Here is a 19,600-nt window from a genome sequence, read left to right as displayed (position 1 = left end):
ATGTTCAAAATCTTTCAGAAGTCCCACATGTCACGCAGACAGGAGATGGAAGAAAACTCCCCCTGCCATGCCTGACCACAGTCCGACTCTGAGTCGTCCGAAAACTTCGAGCCTCCGACACCGAGCACCACCTCTGCCAAGGGCATCAACCCCGGCCCTGGCAACAGGCAATAGGTAAAGCCGAGGATTTGTGGCCTTCCCTCCGGAGATTCTCGACAGCACAGTGGAAGTGGCAGCGAACTGGGCATTTCAGGAATTTCTGCAGAAGTTCCTCCGTGCTTCTCACGGCTGTCTCCATCAAATCAGAATTGTGCACGGTACCCTACTTAACAAATATGATATTTCACCGGAGAGGCTGCGTGCGCTGCGTCGCGCTGCCATCTTCTCCTCCCGCCTTTATATTCCACAGATTCACCACCATCTGGCAAAACAAATTCATCCTCCTCTCTGTTATTAATGGATGTACCTCAGTTCTGAGGCTGTCCCCTCAGGTTCAAGAGCTTCTACTTCAGGAAACATCCTTTACACATCTACGCTATGACAATATTCAATGTTTGAATGACAGCCCCTCGTTCTTCTGAATTCCAGTGTGTACGGGCCCAGAGCCTTCAAACGCACCTCAAACATTAACCCTTCTCTCCTGGAACCATTCTGCTGAGCCTCTGCTGGACTCTTTACAAGAACGTTATAGCAGGCTGTTCAGCCCTTGATGTTGTGCCAACTAATTAACCAGCTCCAAGATCAATCACAAGTTACAATTTTCACTCAACCATTATTGTTCCTCCTCTCTCCTATCTGTTGTGCAGTGGATGTTCAACAGGTCACTGCCTGGACTTGTTCAACCTATCCTCATATTGTCTTCTGAGGATAGGATGAGTGAACTTTAGGGTAAAGAAGCATGAGAGGTAACTTGATAGAAGTTTACAAGATCATAATGGGCATTGATTGAGTGGATACCCAGAGGCTTTTTTGCAGGGCGGAAATGGTGAATAACAAGTGGAGTAATTTAAAGTTATGTATAAGAGGTAACCAAGGTTTTTTTTTACAGAGTCTGATGGGTATGGTGAACAACCCCAGAGATTGATAAGGGATACATAAATTAGGTACTTTGAAGAAACTCTTAGAATCATATGGATGATAGAAAAATTGAGTGCTACTGTAGGAGGGAAGGGTTAGTTTGTTCTTGGAGCAGCTTAATGGTTTGCACAATATTGTTGGCTGAAAGGCCCATAATGTGTTCAGTCTCATTCAATGCAATTTTTTGACCTTCCCATACATTAACAAATTTCCCCTTCTCTCTGTTGCTCACCCCTACCTTCCTAATTCCCAACTCCTGATGCCTATCTCTCCACTCTCTACTTGCCCGCCCCATCTGAACCCCCACTGGTCTTCCTCTTCACTACCTTGCATCCCACCCTCCCCTTCCCTGACAACATCTATTTGACTGATGCTTCCTCTCTGTTCTCCTCATCAAGGATGAAGGTATGAAAGTCATGCTCAGGGCATACAGAAGATGAAATCTGGCTCATGGATGAAGTCCCGCTTTTACAAACACCAGGATGACTGTCGGAGAGTGTGGTACAATTCCGAAAAGATCTTGATGTTGCCCAGGAATCAGTCTGTGAGTATTGACAAGTTTTGGAGGGATGATGGGAGACGCAGCATGTTTAAAGAAAGTTTACAGAAGTATTTGTCCAGAGCAACAGCCCTGCCTGCGATTAGTCCCTGATTCCTGATATGGCTCCATGCTGAAGCCAGTGGAGTTTCTACATCAAGGCACCAGTATGCATTTTACTTATTTCATTCGGAGAGCAGCGTGGAACAGGCCCTTCTGTCCCATTGAGCCGTGCTGCCCAGCAACCCACCTGTTTAACACTAGCTTAATCACAGCACAATTTACAACCACCAGCTAACCTCCCAACTAGTACGTCTTTGGATGGTGGATGGAAACCGGAGCACCCGGAGGATACCCACGCACTGACGGGAAGAATGTACAAACTGTTTACAGATGGGTTACCGGTACAAGCACCCATGTCCCAAGCTGTAATTGTGTTGCACAAACCACTACACCCCTTGACCTTTGATACTGTCTGTGTGGAGTTTGCAACTTCTCCCTGTCGCCGTAGGGTTTACCCTGGGAGCTTCATTTTCCTTCCACTTATTAATAATTGGTTTATTATTCTCACACATGATGAGAACATCTTGATTTTTGTAATTATGTTCTTTCTTCAATACATTGCATATAATTTTATTTTCTATGGAGTGCTACTGATCTGATACTATGAGCCTGTGATGCTGCTGCAAGTAAGTTTTTCTTTGCCCCTGTTCACACATGTACTTTACATATGACAAGAGATGTCGTACAAGGGATTACGGGTTACAAAATACACGTGGACTAAGATGTTAACTGTCCTGTGCTATCACCAGTGGGGTCATCAGTTGATCTGTCACCTGTCTTCAGGAGTCTCGGCCAGCTTATGATCAAGACTCCCTCGAGGTGGTGGGCCAGCAGTGCTAAAGCACCACCTCCCACTGGTGAGGGGACATTTCCAAAGTCTTATAACATCGGGCTGTAGCTGTGCTTGTATTCTTGAGCTGTTATGTCTTCTGTCTAACAGGAATGGGGAGAAGAGAGAATGACTTGTGTGGTAGGATTCCCTGGTTATGTTGGTGGCTTTAAAGGCCTTTAGATTAATTGGCCACTGTCAATAGCCATTAGTTGGTAGGTTAGTGGTAGAATAAAGGGGGTGTTGATGTGAAGCTGTGGAGAGTAACGCACGCAAAATACTGGAGAAATTTAGCAGGTCAGGCAGCATCTGTGGACAAGAATAAACAGTCAACATTTCAGCCAAGACACTTCATTAGGATGGCATAGTAAGGGAGCAAAAGCCAGAAGAAGAAGGCAAGAGGAGGGGGTGGAGTGGTTGGTGGGTAGATGTGTGAAAGGGGATGAACTACAAAGCTTGGAAGTGATAGATGGACGAGATCTCTTCAATATCCCTAATGTATCTGCCTTTACCACTAGTGCTGGCAGTGTGTTCCACGCACTCACTGTTCTGTGTAGTGAAAAAAACAACCTCTGACATGCACCCTGTACTTCCTCCAGACACCTTCAAATTATGCCCTCTCGCATTAGCCATTTTTGCTCTGGGAAACAGTCTCTGGCTATCCACTCGATCAATGCCTTTCATCATTTTGTACACTTTCATTGTCTTCTCTCATCCTCCTTCAATCCAAAGAGAACACTCTACTTGCTTAACCTATCCTCATAAAATACGTGCACTAGTCCAGACAGCATCATTGTAAATTTCCTCTGCACACTCTCTATTGCTTCCACATCCCTCCTATAATGAGGCGATGGTGTGAGCTGCTTCACCACGAGGTGGGAGAGGGCATGAGCTGAAAATAGGTAAACACAGGAGGACTATGGATGTGAGTTGGTTGTGTTCCAAACTTGCAAGCAGATCCTATATTATAACACAGGAGCTTTGATAAACATGGCATTTACATCTTCTCTTGAGGCTTTGATCTGGTTGTCCCAGAGCATCAACATGCACAAGAATTGTCATATGTCAAGATGAGTGAGACATTTCTGAATGTCTCACTGTGCACCAGTCCCTCCATTTATTAATCTGCTGAGTGTCCCATCTCTTGTTCTGAGGATACTGTATGTCCTTCTGCAACTAGATCTTCAACTTCCTAACCAGAAGACCTCAATCTGTGCAGTTCAGTAACAACATCTTCACCTTGCTGACAATCAACACTGGGGCATCTCAGGGATGCGTGATTAGCCCACTTCTTTACTCTCTGTATACCTCTGACTGGATGGCTACGCAGAGTTCAAATGTTATCTATAAATTTGCTGATGAAACAACCATTGTTGGCAGAATCTCTGATGGTGATGAAACAGTGGATAGGAGTGAGGTACACCAGCTGGTTGAGTGGTGTCACAGCAGCAACCTTGCAATCAAAGTCAGTAACTCCAAAGAGCTGATTGTGGTCCTCAGAGAGAATAAAATGAGGGAACACTCAGCAATCCTTTAAGAGGGATTAGAAGTTTCTCGGTGATAATATCTCTGAGGACCTCACCTGGTCCCAACATACTAATGCAGCTATAAAGAAGGCAAGACAGCGGCGATGTTTCAGTAGGAATTTGAGGAGATTTGGAATGTTACCTGAAACATTTGAAAATTTCTGTTTGGCCTCATCACTAATTGGCATGGGGTGTGTCTACTGCACAGGATTGAAGTAAGCTGCAGAGAGTTCTAAAATTAGCCAGCTCCATCATGGGTACTGGCCTTCGTAGTATTCAAGATACCTTCAAGAAGCGGTGCCTTGGAAAGATGGTGTCCATCATTAAGGACCTCCACCACCCAGAAGATGCCCCTTTCTCATGCTAACCATTGGAAAGAAGGTACAGAAACCTGAAGGCACACACTCAGCCATTCAGGAACAGCTTATTTATGATTATGAGGACATGCAGTCCCCTTTTATTGTCATTTAGTAATGCATGCATTAAGAAATGTTGAAATGTTTTTCCAGAATGATATCACAAAAACACATGACAAACCGACTTAAAAACTAACAAAAACCACATGATTATAACATATAGTTACAACAGTGCAAAGCAATACCGTAATTTGATAAGAACAGACCATGGCACAGTAAAAGTCTCAAAGTCTATCTAAAGTCCCATCATCTCACTCAGACGGTAAACCTCCAGCGCCGCCAACTTGCCGGTGCAGCATCCTGGAAGCATGAGACCACAGTCCAACTCCGAGTCCGTCTGAAAACTCCGAGCCTCCGACCACCTATTCGACACCGAACACTGAGCAGCATCTCTGCTGAGTGCTTCAACCTCGGTCCCGGCAACAAGCGATACACAAAGCCGAGGATTTGGGTCCTTCGTCTCCAGAGATTCTCGATCGCACAGTAGCAGCGGCAGCAAAGCAGACATTTCAGAAGTTACTCCAGATGTTCCTCTGTGCTTCTCACGGCTGTCTCCATCAAATCCGGATTGTGCACGGCCCCTAGTTACACACAATCGATATTCATTTGGAACGGCCGCGCGCGCTGTGTCGCGCCGCCATCTTCTCCTCCCTCTCTGCCATCCAATTTCTGAATGGACATTGAAACTATGAACACTACCTCACTACTTTTTTAATTTCTGTTTTTGCACTGCTTAACTATTTAACTATTTTGTATACATATTTAAACTTGATGTAATAAGCGGTTTGCTTTCCATATTATCAATATTGTACTGCTGCCACAAAGTTAACAAATTTCACAACATATGCCAGTGATATTAAACCTGATTCTTATTCTGGGTATTCTGAGAAGTTTTGAGGCCCTTAGGTAATAAAAGATTTGCTATCATTGGAGGCCTTGGACAGGGTCCAGAGGAGAGTAGGAGTAAACCCAAGAACGAAAGGGTTAACATATCAGAAGTGATTGATGGCTCTGGGCCTGGACTCACGAAAGTTCAGAAAAATTAAGGGGATCTAACTGAAACCTATCAAAAATTGAAAGGCAAGATGGAGTGGTTTGGGCAGGATGGTACCTATAGTAGGGGAGTCTACGAGCAAAAGATACAGCTTCAGAACAGAAAGGCATCCCTTCTATTCTGAGGAGATGGAAAAAATTTTCTTTAGCCAGTGGGTGGTTAATCTGTGAACTTCATTGTTGTGTTACGGACATGGACTGTCCCTTTAAAAAGGTGGGGGAAGAGAGAGAGAGAGAGAGAGAGAAAAGAAAGAAAGAAAGAAACTGACCACAGTACTGCTGCCTGCTTCTGGGTTGCTATGGTGAGAGAGAGATGGAGTTATGTGATGGACAGTTCGATGTTTACAGTTCCTTTGCAGCATTTATTTAAGCAAGGTCAGATGACTCTCACGGACAGAGAGTGGAACACCGGTTAAGGCGACCGGTCAACGAAAGGAAGCCAGTGACAGAAGAGTCACTGGGTGGAACTTTCGAGTGCCCACAAGGGTGGGTTGAGGTTCGATCAGTGGCTATCACTGTGTGTAGAAGGGCTGATCCGGTGGAGGCTACCGGTGTGTCTACCCTTGCCTGGGTGGTAGTGCCCTCGAAGATGGTCCCCTTTGTGATAAGCTACGTTTCGCTAACTCGAGAGTGGATTCGGAGTCCGATGACTGAAGACCAATGGCACCTGTTTATTCGTTCTTCTCCTATTGTGGATTTCACCTCGGCTTACAAACACCTCTCTCCCCCCCACCAACTCAGTGCATTGAACTGAATTTCCTTACATTACCATCGTAAGACTTTAAATCTTGCTGCTGGTTTAAGTTACTATATTAAGTAGTTACTAATAAATAGTGGTTTTAACATCAAAATCAGACTCCAGGTGTGTTCTGTAGCTGTTGGTTCATTTAAACCGTTACACGTACGTAACAGTTGCAGACAGTCATGGAGACTAAGACAATGGGTATCTTTTAAGTGGAGGTTGACAAGAGCTTGACTATTCAGGGCATCGAAGGTCATGGGGAGAATGCAGGAGAGCTGTGGTTGAAAGAGTGAAATAAATCAGCCATGAACGAATGGTGGAACAGACACAACGGGCCAAATGGTCTAATTCTGCTCCTCTGTCTTATGGTCTTTCAGGAGAAAGTGAGAGCACTTGAAGTGTTGTATTATGACAAAGATGAGGTCAACTTTATTGTCATCTGCACAAGTCGTGTGTGCACAGATGTAATGAAAAACTTAATTGCAGCAGGGTCACAGGCATAGCAGATCAGATAAGCAACGTTCAGTGGAAAAACATAAATCGAACATAATTTATACAGAGTTCCTACAAGAAAGAAGAATTTGAACAAAATAAAGAGAATTTTAGGGCAACGTTACCCAAGTGGTCTGAGTATTATTATACCAATGGTTGTATCGATTTGTTCAAGAAACAAATGGTTGAAGGGAGGTAGCTGTTTGTGAACCTGGTGGTGTGGGACTTCAGGCTTTTGTACCTCCTACCCATTGGTCTTAGTGACTTGATGGTGGGATCTTTCATGATGGAATTTGCATTCTTGAGGCAGCACCTCCTGTACATACTAGGGCAGGTGGGGGAGGGATGTGTTTGTGTTGTCTCGGGCAGGGTCCACTACTCTCTGCAGCTTCTTGCATTCCTTCTCATTTAAATTGTTGTACCAGACTATGATGGTACGAGTCAGGATAATCTCATTAGTACATCTGTAGAATATTATTTCATGACAATCCAAACCTCCTTTAACTCCCAGGAAATTACCGACACTGCTGTGCTTTCCTGATGATTGCATCTATGTGCAGGACTCAGGACAGGTCACGATGAAGGAGTTTACAGCTCAGATTTGCTGGAAGAGATCAGATACTGTCTGTGGTGGCATGTTCAAGGCTTTCAGGAAAACAAATGCTTTAGTTTCTAAATGGTGAAGGTGCTGATGGCAGGTTGACTATTTTCTTTGTGCATTCACTGGCACATCAGAAAGTTGGAGCATGAGCAGTCCATTCAGCCCATTGATCCCTGCTACTATTTGTGCTCCATATGAGCATCCTTGCATCTTACCTGCATGCCTTCCAATTGATTTCTCCAGCCTCCTAAGTCTTTGACGTACAGATTGCTGAGCAGACTCAATGGGCAAATGGCCTGATTCTCCTACAATATCTTATGGTATTATGGAGAGCATTCTAAATGGTTGCATTACTGCCTTGCTAAGGATGTGCCACTGCACAGGGTTGGAAAGAATTGCAGAGACTTTTAAATTTAGCCAGCTCTGTCGTGGACACCAACCCCTGCACGATGCCTTTAAAAGGTGACATCCATCATTTAAGATCCCCACCACCCAGGACATGTCTTTTTTGCATAATCACAATCTGCGAGGAGGTACAGGAGTCTGAGGCCTCACACTCAGGTTTTTAGGTACGAACCCATGAACACAAATTTCATATTTCTGCTCTGTTTTGCACCTTTTATTCATTTATGTTTGTAATCTGTTCTGTGATTGACACCTTGGTTCCAGTGGAGCATTGTTTAATTTCGCTCTACATGTGCACGGTTGAATGACAATAAACTGATACTTCAGCTGGATCATTTCAAAACATAGTTATATTGAGATAGTACAGACAGAAAAGCAACAACAAAATGTGGAATATGGTTACAGAGCAAGTGCAGTGAAGGTAGAAAATAAGGTGTAAGGTCAGGACAAATTAGATTGTGAGGTCAAGACTTCATCTCCATCATACAAGCTCCATTCAAGAGTCCTATAATATAGAACATGAGACATTACAGCACTGTACAGTCCCTTTGTTGTGCTGTGCTTTTAACCTGGTCTTAACATCAATCTAACCCTTTCTTCCCACATAGCCCTCCATTTTTCTGTTATCCATGTACCTGTCTAAGAGTTTCTTCAATGCCTATTCCACTACACCTGGCAGGGTGTTCCACCCACCCACCCACCACTGTCTGTATGAAGAACTTTCCTCTGACATTCCCCCCTCTATTTTTCTCCATTCACCTAAAAAGTATGCCCCTTTGTATTAGTTATTTCCACCCTGGGAAAATTTGGGAAAATATCTCTGGCTATAAATACTGTGCCTCTTATTATCTTGTAGACATCTATAAAATCACCTCTCATCCACCTTCACTCCAAAGAGAAAGGTCTTGGCTTGCAGAACCTATCTTCCTAAGATGTGCCCTTTAGTCCAGGCAGCATCCTGGTTAATCTCTCTGCACCCTGTCTGAAACTTCCTTCTCCAAAGCTTACACATTCTTCCTTTAATGAGGTCACCAGAAATATGACAGTGGGATAGGAACTGTCGACCTGGTGGTATGTATTTTCAAGCTTTTTTTTTATCTTGATGGGAACGGGGAGAAATATGCATGTTTGGGGTGAGAGAAATTCTTTACTGTATCTTTTGATGTACATATGAGACAAAATTCTGGATCCACTGGTTAGGCAGCTCTATATGCAGAGAATAAAGAGCTGACATTTCAGGCTGAGATGCTAATTCAGGACTTCTGATAAAAGGTCTCAGCCCAAAACTCTTGACTCTTTATTGCTCTGCATAGATGCTGCCTGACCTGCTGAGTCCCCCCGGCATTTTAGGGCATCATGGCAGTGTGGCGGTTGGCATGATGCTATTGCAGCTCACGGCGTCAGAGTTCAGAGTTCAATTCCGGTACCGTCTATAAGGGTTTGTAGTTTCTCCCTCTGCCACGTGGGTTTCCTCTGGGTGCTCCAGTTTCCTCCTACAATCGAAAGACACACCGTGGAGTTGGTTAATTAGTCATTGTAGATATCCTGTGATTATGCTGGTGTGAAATAGGTGGATTGCATTGCAGAGTGACTCTTTGGGCTGGAAGGGCTTGATCCACACTATATTTCTTAATAAAACAATAAATGAAGAACAATTGTGTGTGTTACTCGAGCATTTGCAAAATCTCTTGTGTTTATACCTCTGAATCTGAATCTTTTGTTCTTACCTTGCTGCTGATTTACTCCCCCCACCACCTCCCCAACTGCCACCCCTAGACCCCTGTAGTCTCGATCACTAACGTCCAGTAGTTGAGGCCAGGTCACCAGTCGGAGGGCAAGCAGCAGAATGCTATGGAGATGCCCACTGACCACTGCTTAACCATCAGTTTTAAAGGCAGGAACCTGGAGCTGATAGCCACCGACACGAGGGAGGCCTGGCAATTGAACTATGGCCTCACCAATCTGAGGAACTGAGACTCCAGCTTGAAGAAGAGGGAGTGACTGGATTAGTATCATTCGCGATGTGTGTCAGGGTTGTACCAAGGAGAGAGCGTGTCACTTTACTCACTGTCTTCTCCAAAAGCTGCCCTTGTCCGCCCTCACACTGTGTAGAAGGTCAAAGGCAGCAGGCACATGGGAATCACCTTCACCCCCTCCACAAGTCACGTTTCCTGACATAAGACCATAAGGCAGTGGTTGTCAGTAATTATTTACAATCAACTTTTATGTTTTAAAAGGTTATATGTACTCTATTTATAATACTGTGTATAATATTTATACATTGGGCATTAGTGAGATCCTTGTGACTGAGGACAAACTGGTGAGGTTTTAAATACCTGTTGCAATTTAGTTAAAAATAATTGAAGATCACCTCTTTTTGCAAAATCAAGATGGTTACAATGTTTTGATGGCAGGTGAACGGGTTGACTAAAAGCACATTCATCTAGAGAAGTGATGGGAAGTCCAATTAAAATCAATTTTGCTTTCTCCCGGAGCTGCGGAAAATTACTGTGAATATAGATAGATAGATATACTTTATTGATCCCAAGGGAAATTGAGTTTCGCTACAGCTGCACCAACCAAGAATAGAGCATAAATATAGCAATACAAAAACCACAAACAATCAAACAACAATATGCAAACTATGCCAGATGGAAATAGGTCCAGGACCAGCCTATTGGCTCAGGGTGTCTGACCCTCCACGGGAGGAGCTGCAAAGTTCGATGGCCAGAGGCAAGCACAACCTGCCATTACGCCCAGTGTTGTATCTTGGTGGAATATAGCCGGAGTCCAACAGCAAAAAGTTCAATATCCGGTCTATAAACACGTTCCTTGATTGTAATATGACCAGGAGTGCACCATCTGTTGTTAACCAGAACAGCAAGCCCCCAACTCCTTTATGCTTACCTCTATCAGTGCACTTCCAGTCAGCCCGAACTGTCTGGAAGCCCTGCATGGAATAGTTTTGGTCGGGTATGTCCTCGTGCAGTCCCATTTCAGTAAAACACGTAACACTACACTCCCGAAATGTTCTCTGACTCCTGGCTAGCGCCGTCAACTTGTCCATTTTATTACCCACCGAAATCCTCTTCTCCATAAGTCTCTGTTGTCTCGACCCAGTCCTCTTTCCCGCCTTTGGGATCCCCCTCTGCATCCTCTGTGTGTTTTCCTCCAGATTTCAGCAGGGGTGTCCGCCACTCTATTTGCTAAACCGGCTGGCATAAGCGCAATCAGCTGGTCCCTGGAATAAACAATGCGACCATACTGCTGCCCCGCTAATGAGATGTGTCCGAATGTAACTAATTCCAGCGCTAAAAGCCCAAATAACACTCTCTCCACCAGCATATTAGAGAGGGTGCAGCTTCAACGTGTGACGATGAAAAAAATACAACAAATAACGTAAGTAATATCGTAAATAACGTAATATCACTAGAATCCAGAAATTTTGCCTGCTGCATTTGAATTTTGCTTCATTATCTCACTGTGCAACTTAATAAGATATTCCTGCAATTTGGTGTCAATGTCGTTCACGTTCTCCTGAACTGAATCCACCACCCAATTTGGTATATGCATCTCCAGCAGGTCTGTGAACCGAAATTGCATAGCAGTTTGCAGTGATCTCAAATGATCAAGATTACAATCAGATCATCATCTTGCAATTCTATGCTGAGTGGCCGGTGAAGGAGATTGCATGAACTCAATGTCCAATATTGCGACTGAAAAATGTAAGTTTCACAAGGAACAGCCTCCTCTTTGCATGATATAAAATTGCCATTTTTTACTTTTAAATGTTGGTTTAATAAACTCAGTTTTTCATATTGATCCGACAGGTAAAATATGTCAGACTTGGCAGCAACAATTTGTTCTCCGAGATGCTTATCACTTAGAAATGCTACAATACTTCGTTTAACAATGCAGCGAAGAGAATTACCTTTTCATAGCTATTGGACCTCTGTATGCATTGGAAGCCATTCATAATCTTCTTCATTTCCCTCACGAAGTTGTCGAGAAAGACGATCTTGAAATGCAATTGATTTGAAGCGAGTTTTACAGAAACAAGGAGGTCATGCAAATATTCTCCCAATATTTTTGTAAACGTTGATTGTGGGTCTTCAGTCTCATGGACCTCCTTTTTGATGGTAGCAAGAGAAGAGGCATATTCAAAGTGATGGGAGTGCCTCCTGTTAGTGTCGCCTTTTGATGAAGTCCTTGATGCCAAGGAAGTTAGTGGCAATTATGAAGTTCTGTCGCTTTTCCCGATCCTGTGCAATTGCACCTCCATATATGAAGTTTATGCAACCAGTCAAAATGCGTGGTACATGGCACATTGATTGTAGTCACATGTAAGATCGTAATGAAATGGATTGTGAAGACATGAATCCATTTTATTGTACTGGGGGAAGCTGGTTACTATGATGTGCTGAGCCGTTTCCACGACACTTCATTTTCTTTTAGTCATGTGCTGGATTGCAGTGAGGTAGATTGTGAAGTCATGAGTCAATCTGACTGTACTACAGAACTATTCAAAGGTCTGATAACTGCAAGGTAGAAGCTGTACCTGACAAGTCCATTCCCCGCTCAGCTGAAGACGGCTGTGTCTTCCTACCTTTTCTCTGAATTATCGTTTGCAGCTGTGATCATATTCCCTTGGGACAGGCAGGCAGTCCTGAATCTGACCGATGGAAGTCTGCGTACTCACTGTGCTGATGGTCCTCGGATTATTGCCGGGTGTGTCTACCATTGTTTTTGGCTGGTTGGCTCGCTGGAGGTTCAGTGGGATGGGCCAGCAAGCTGGACCAGAAATTGAGTGGCTGAGTGGGAGGATGGAATCTGTAGCCAAGAGGCCAAGAAGTGAGCAAAGGATCTCCGTGGGGCCAGAGGTCAGCTGGGGAGTGGAAGTGACTGAGGAGAGGAAGGTCAAGATGCAAAAGGGGACAGCCAAGATGATTCTGAACAGCAAGAAGATTCAGGAAGGCAGAGAAGTGGACTGGGGCGACACAAAGGAAACAGAGGGGCTTCCGGAGTTAGAACACCGTTGTCTGAAGATAGGACAATCAATCAAGAAATTGAAAAGATGAGTCCTTATATTTCATCCCAATTCTTATGGAGTAGATGAAGGTAAAAAGGATTATATAAATAGATCTGTCTATGTTTGCTTGAGGGAGTTTGAGAAATTATACGTATCGGCACAAATGTACATCTGTGGTCTTTTTCTGTCACCCATCCACTTCAGACTGACATATTGTGCATTCAGACATGCTTTTCTGCACACCACTCTTGTAATGCATGATTATCTGAGCTACTAGCATGATCCTGTCAGTTTGAACTAATCTGGTCATTCTCCTCTGACCCCTCGTTCATATGGTGTTTTTACCCACAGAATTGCTGCTCATTGGATGTCTTTATTGTTTATCCCATTGTTTTCTGTAAACTCTAGATACTGGTGAGTGTGAAAATCCCAAAGCAATATCAGTTTCTGAAATACTCAAATCACCCCATCGGGCATCAACAATTGTTCCACAGTCAGAGTAACTGAGTTCACATTTCTTCCTCCATTCTAATGTTTGGTCTGAATAACAGCTGAACCTCTTTACCACATCTGCATGGTTTCATTAATTGAGTTGCTGTCACATGATTGGCTGATAAGATTGTTGTATTAACAAGCAGTTGTAAAGCTGTACCTTATAAAGTGGCCATTGAGTGTACTTTAAGTATCATTTGCAATTCTGTAAAGTTTAGGCAGTATTAATAAGTACAAAAGACTGTGACTCAAAAATGAATGCTGATTCTGTTTCTTGCTAGTGCTGAATTCATCTTTGTTTGCCATCTCTTTCTTGGCCACCTCCTCTCTTTTTACCTCTCTGTGAAGTAATTTAGACTGTCCTTCCTGATGAGGGGAGTCACTCTGTTTGGCAGGTAAGATTTGTGGTTGTGAAACTATCTCAGGTTCTGGGGCCTCCTCTGTGGTGGTTGTAGAAGATGACTCTGGAACTGCAGGAAGTGGTTCTGACAGCTCCCTGTTTGTGCTCAATTTATCTTTCAGTTTGCCACCTCTTTCTTGGCCACCTCCTCTCTTTTTACCTCTCTGTGAAGTAATCTAGGCTGTCCTTTTGAAGATGAGCTTTATTTATCACATATGCATTGAAACAGTCAGTGAAATGCCTGATTTTGTGTCAACAGCCAACACAGTCTGAGGATGTGGTTAGCTGGGGGAGGGGGTGCAGGGGGCAGGCCACAGTACTCGGACCAACATAATACGCCTACCATTCACGAACCTGAACCCGGACATTTTTGGAATGAGGGAGAAAACCATAGCACCCGAAAGCAACTATTCCAGTCATATAAAATTCTTTCAGACATTGGTGAGAATCGATCCCCAATTATGATCTTTGGCACTGCAAAATGATTGCACTAACCACTTGGCAACAGTGATACCCTAGCTGGTAACTAATAGAGGGAGTTCTGAACTCTTGCTTGATTGCAACAGGTCTTGGTAACCATGTTCAACTGAGCTTCTGGAACGACTCAATGAGGAGGTACCAATTTCTTCCAATTTCCTGTCTTGCATTCTTCAAGGAATTTCTAAATGGGAAAAATATTCAGAAATCAGTGTTGGAAAGGGACTTGTGCGACCTTGTACTTAATTCCTTAAAGGGTAACTTGCAGACTGAGTCGGTGGCGAGGAAGGCAAAGGCAATGTTAGCATTCATTTCAAGATGACTGGAATATAAAATTATGGATGTAATGCAAAGATTGCTCAGACTGGTCTTGGAGTGTTGTGAGCAGTTTTGGGGCCTTAGCTGGGAAAGGATGTGCTGGCATTGGAAAGGGTTAATAGGAAGTTCACTAGAATGATCCTGCGAATGAAACAATTTACATGTGAAGAGCACTTGATGGCTCTGGGTTTGTACTGACTGTAGTTTGGAAGAATGAGTGGGGGAGGGGATCTCATTGAAAATTATTGAATATTGGAATTTTAGATATAGTGGACATGGAGAGTGTGTTTCCAATAGTTGAAGAGTCGAGGACAAATGGGCACGTACTCAGAATTGAGAGACATCCCTTTAGAACAGAGATAATGGAATTTCTTCAGCCAGTGGTTGATAAATCTAAGGAACTCATTGCCACAGACGGTGGTAGAGGTTAATTCATTGGCAATATATGAAGTGAAGGTGATGGGTTCTTGATTAGTAAGTGGTCTTTGTTTACAATGCAACCATCACTATGTTTCGAAGTTTAACACGCAAAATGCTGGAGGAACTCAGCAGGTCAAGCAGCATCCATGGATGTGAATATTGTGTCAACATTTCAGGCTGAGATCCTTTGTCAGGATTGAAAAGGAGGCGTGCAGAAACTGGAGTAAAGTGGTCAATATGTCAAAGCCTTAGCAGCAGTTGAATATTCAGGTTGTAGAATGTTACAGAATAAATGCTGATAACTGGGACTAATACATCTAGATGGCTCAGGGCCTGTTTCTGTGCTGTATGGCTGTACTACACTTCATGGCCTGACAGATCCTTTAATTACCTGCCATTTCCTATCAGCATTAATTATTTAACTGCCCCTTGTCACTGATACAGAACAGTAGAGAAACAGTGCAACACTCTCACAGTGCGAGCGATCACCAGTCGGTTCAATTCTGCCGCTCTCTGTAAGGACTTCTTACATTCTCCCCGTGACTGCATGGATTTCCTCCGTGTGCTGAGATTTCCTATCACATTCCAAGGATGTACGGGTTAAGTTTAGTAAGTTGTAGGTGTGCTCTGTTGGGACTGGAAGTGTGGTGATACTTGCAGACTGCCCAGCACATCCTCGCCCAGTGTTGGTCATTGATGTAAAAATAATGCATTTCATTGTATGTTGCAATGTATATGTGGGAAATAAAACTAATGTTGTTTTTGATAAAGCTAAGCTTGCACTTTCTCATCTCGTACCCGCTGATATCACTGAAGGGAAAATGCTTGGGTATAACTTTGTACAGACAGTTTCTGTCAGAAACACCAGGATGCAATGCAATTGCTTGTTTATGGGAAACTGACAGAGTAGACAGTAGATATGGAAGAAATTACACAAGCAAATACAGTGATGAGCACAAAATAGCAGAGTGCAATCAAGAATCCTGAATCACAGTGAAGACAGGTGTAAACGTAAGCTGTATCTCTGCTTTTTGCACCTTGGTCAGGCTAGGGCTTTATTCCTTAGTATGTGAAATGTGTCATTTGCGTCAATAATAAACAGTGTGAGGATTGTGCTGGTATGACCCGCAAGAGTCACCATGCTTCCAGCACCGACATAGGAGTACAACCTACTAACCATGACCTGCACGACTTTGAAATGTGTGAGGAAACCCACACAGTCATGAGGAGATCTCCTATAGACAGCGGTGGGAATTGAACCTTGAGTGGTGAATGCTGGCACCGTAAAGCAGTTAATGAACAACATGGAGAGTGCAGTTAATTAAATCATCTGTCAGGCCATGAGGTGTCACAGAGCCCTATCGCAGGGAAAAAGTCCCTTTGGCCCACATCTCAATGCAGATACATCTGTGTCAGCCCATTGTCTGCATCTGAAATGTAGCCTTCTACAACTTAGATATTCAATGGCCCTAAAGATATTTTAGGGTGACAGTTATTCTGGTTCCAGGAGCAGCAGAGTAATTCAGGTGAGATTCCAACAGCACAAACTTGGACTTGGATAGGTATTTACTGCATGAGGGGTACCTGCCGAAGAGGGAATGTCTCCTGTACTAATTTAATGTACTAATACTAGCTCCATTTGAAGTTGTACACTCAGACTGGATAATGGAATAACGGTCATGCATTTAAGATGAGAAATGGTAAATTCAGAAGAAATATATGGGACAGGTTCTTTTTTTTTCTGCACAGGGTTAGTAGTAGAGGGAACTGTAATGGAGGTATTTGAAAAGGCTCTTGGGTAGGTACATGAAGAGATATGGACATTGTGTAGGCAGGAGGGATTTGGTTAGCTTGGATTTAGTTACTATTTTAAGGTTGTTACAGCCAGGGGTGGTAATGGGGACAAGTTCCCATTATCTATTAAATTCTCCCAGTGGTATGTGCCTCTGATAACCAAATTCACCTGCTGGCACTCATCTGTAGCTTTGCTACAAAGCCCGGCAGAACCATTTCTACTAATGTGAGAAGGGGCAAAGGAGAGTTACTGTGGCCTTAAAATCAGTCACTTTCGACAGATGAGGCTCATCAACTGTGGTTGGCAGCTCATCTAGGAGAAGGAAAAATCTGATCTCAAAACTCTGCTGCCTTGCTGCTATACCCACTCATGCGGAAGGCTTTGGGAGTAAACCCTAAGGGAAAGATCCGGAATTGGAATACTGAGTTCAATGCTGACTAGCAACTTCTGTGATGCTTCTGGTACCAAACTATCGGTGTCTGCCTTTGGATTCATCAGATGTGTGGAGAGGAGAAGTTTGCTATGTGGCACTGCCCGAACTTGTGTACCTAGACAGCTAGGACACAACATCCATGGTCAACTCTGACTGACAGAGGCCCTCATCATCACCAATAGTGAAGGATTTGTGCTACAGAAACATAACTGGTCATTGTAAATTGTCCTGTGGTTCGGCTAAGTTCAGTAGGTAGGCTGTTGGGCAGTGCTTCTCATTGGGACAGAAGGACCTGCTCCATGCTATATTTCTAAATAAATAATGAGCAAATTGTGTGTGTTACTCTGAATTCCCAGGATCAGCAGAATCTCTTGTCTTTATGAACCTGAATCTCTTGTTCTGATCTCCGCTATTGTTTTTCTCCTCCCCCCCCCATCCCCATCCCTGAACCCCTGCAGTACTGATTGACAACATCCAGGAGTTGAAGCCAGGTCATCAGTCAGAGGTCAAGCAGTGGTGCACCAAGAAGATGCCCACCAGCATCTCCTTCACCATTGTCTTCAAAGACAGGAAGAAAAACGTGGACCTGGTGGCCGTCAATGCTACAGAGGCCTGCCTCTGGATCTGTGTCTTCACCAAGTTCAAGAAGAGAGACTGCAGCATGAACAAGAGAGTGCGACTAGACCAATATCGATTGTGATGTGTGCCAGGGGCTACACCACGGAGGGAGGGTGCCACTTTGCCAATTGTCTTCTCTAACAGTGGCTCTCGAGTCTGCTCCCACCCCGTGTAGAAGGTCAAAGCAGAAGGCACATGGGAATAAACTCCCATCCAAGTCATGTTTCCTTACATAAGACAATAATGCAGTGGTTGTCAATATTTTTGATACAGTCAATATGGATGTGTCATGGTCCGGTCCGTGAAGTCCGTATTCCGGTTTACAGTCCGGTCCATTAACCCTTGCTCCAGGTTTTCCTGTCTGCCTGTTACTGTTCCTGTTAAGCACTAATTAAGGCAGCTGATGCCTGTTAGGGCTGGCTGCATTAATACCTCCAGAGACCAGGGCCTGGCTGCTGGATTGTCCTTGTCCTTACTCCTTGTATCCCTTCCTCTGCCTTCTGTTTCCTCGCCTGAAGCCCTGCCTTGTCTTGCCAGTAACTCTCGCCTCGCCTGAAGTTCTCATCTCTCCTTGCTTTGCCAGAAGCCTTGCCTTGTCTTGCTGGTAACTCTCACCTCGTCTCGCCTGCAGTCTTGTCCTGGAGCCACCTTGTACCTAGCTCCCTTCCTGTCCCTTGCCTCCGCCCAGGTAAGCCAGGCCGTCTTGCCGTTACCCGCGGTTGGTTCTGTCCCTTCCTGTCCCTTGCTTCCGTCGGCTAAGCCAGGCTGTCTTGCTGTTACCTGCGGTTGGTTCTGTCCCTTCCTGTCCCATGCCTCAGTCGGGTGGTGATCCACACCCTGCTCAGGAGTACCGCACCTTGCTCAGGAGTACCGCGCCCTGCTCAGGAGTACCGCGCCCTGCCCAGGAGGAGCCTGCCTAGCCTCAAGCCTGAAGACTCCAGCCTCCTGGCTAGCCTCAAGCCTGAAGACTCCAGCCTCCTGGCTAGCGTCAAGCCTGAAGACTCCAGCCTCCTACCTAGCCCCAAGCCTGAAGACTCCAGCCTCCTGCTCCTGGCGAGCCTCGCCTCGCCTCAACTCTCTAGCCTCCTGTCTCCTGCCAAGCCTCGCCTCAAGTCTCTAGCCTCTAGCCTGAAGCCTGAAGACTCCAGCCTCCTGCCTCCTGCCTCCTGCCTCCTGCCAAGCCTCGCCTCTAGCCTCAAGCCTGAAGACTCCAGCCTCATCCTGCCTGCCTGCCAAGCCTTGTCCTTGCCTAGTTCTGGGGTCTGAGCCAGAGGCAAGACCCAGGTACTGGGTCCTTGTCCAGTCTCTGGCTCGGAGTCCAAGCCCGGGCTCCTAGCCCTCTTGTCCAGTCCTGTTCCGGGTTCCTAGTTTTCGTGTCCATGTCCTTGCCCTCAGCCTGTATCCAAGTCCTGTCCCTAGTACTTCAGTGTCTGTGTCTTGCACTTGGGTCCGTTCCCAGCCACCGCCTTATGACAGGATGTTTTAATAGTTTCAGATCACTAGTATGTGTTGTGAGATTTGTTAACTTGGTGGCAGCAATACAATGCAATACACGATAAAAACTAGAAAAATAATTGAATTACAGTAAATATATATGTATATTCAGTAGTTAAATTAAAAATAGCAATGCAAAAACAAAAATAATAAAAAAAGTGATGTAGTCTTCATTGGTTCAATAACCATTTAAAAATCTGATGGCAGAGTGAAAGATGCTGTTCTTGAATTGCTGTGTGTTTGCCTTCAGGCTTCTGTACCTCCTTGTCCACAGTAACAATCTGAAGAGGGCATGTCTGGGTGATGGGGGTCCTTAATACTGGATGCCCCCTTTCTGAGGCAATACTTTTTAAAGATGTCTTGGTATACTACAGTGCCTTGT

At 44.4% G+C, this 19,600-nt stretch overlaps 1 long non-coding RNA gene across 2 annotated transcripts in view; it reads left to right on the top strand.

Moving 5' to 3' along the window:
* Positions 1-19,343, top strand: part of LOC140209499 (uncharacterized) — a 39,061-nt gene extending 19,718 nt beyond the window's left edge. Inside the window, exons 5-7 of one of the 2 annotated variants that reach the window (XR_011889000.1) lie at positions 1,476-1,621; positions 11,573-12,860; positions 17,565-19,343. This is a non-coding gene — a long non-coding RNA (uncharacterized lncRNA). The remainder of the gene's footprint in view (positions 1-1,475; positions 1,622-11,572; positions 12,861-17,564) is intronic. The other variant, XR_011889001.1, reaches the window with a different exon arrangement.
* The last annotated feature ends 257 nt before the right edge of the window (positions 19,344-19,600 follow it).

Source organism: Mobula birostris, chromosome 14, assembly GCF_030028105.1.
Source record: "Mobula birostris isolate sMobBir1 chromosome 14, sMobBir1.hap1, whole genome shotgun sequence".
In the NCBI taxonomy this organism is placed as follows: Eukaryota; Metazoa; Chordata; class Chondrichthyes; order Myliobatiformes; family Myliobatidae; genus Mobula; species Mobula birostris.
The sequence above is the reverse complement of the archived record's forward strand: the minus strand, read 5'-3'. Positions and strand labels throughout refer to the sequence as shown.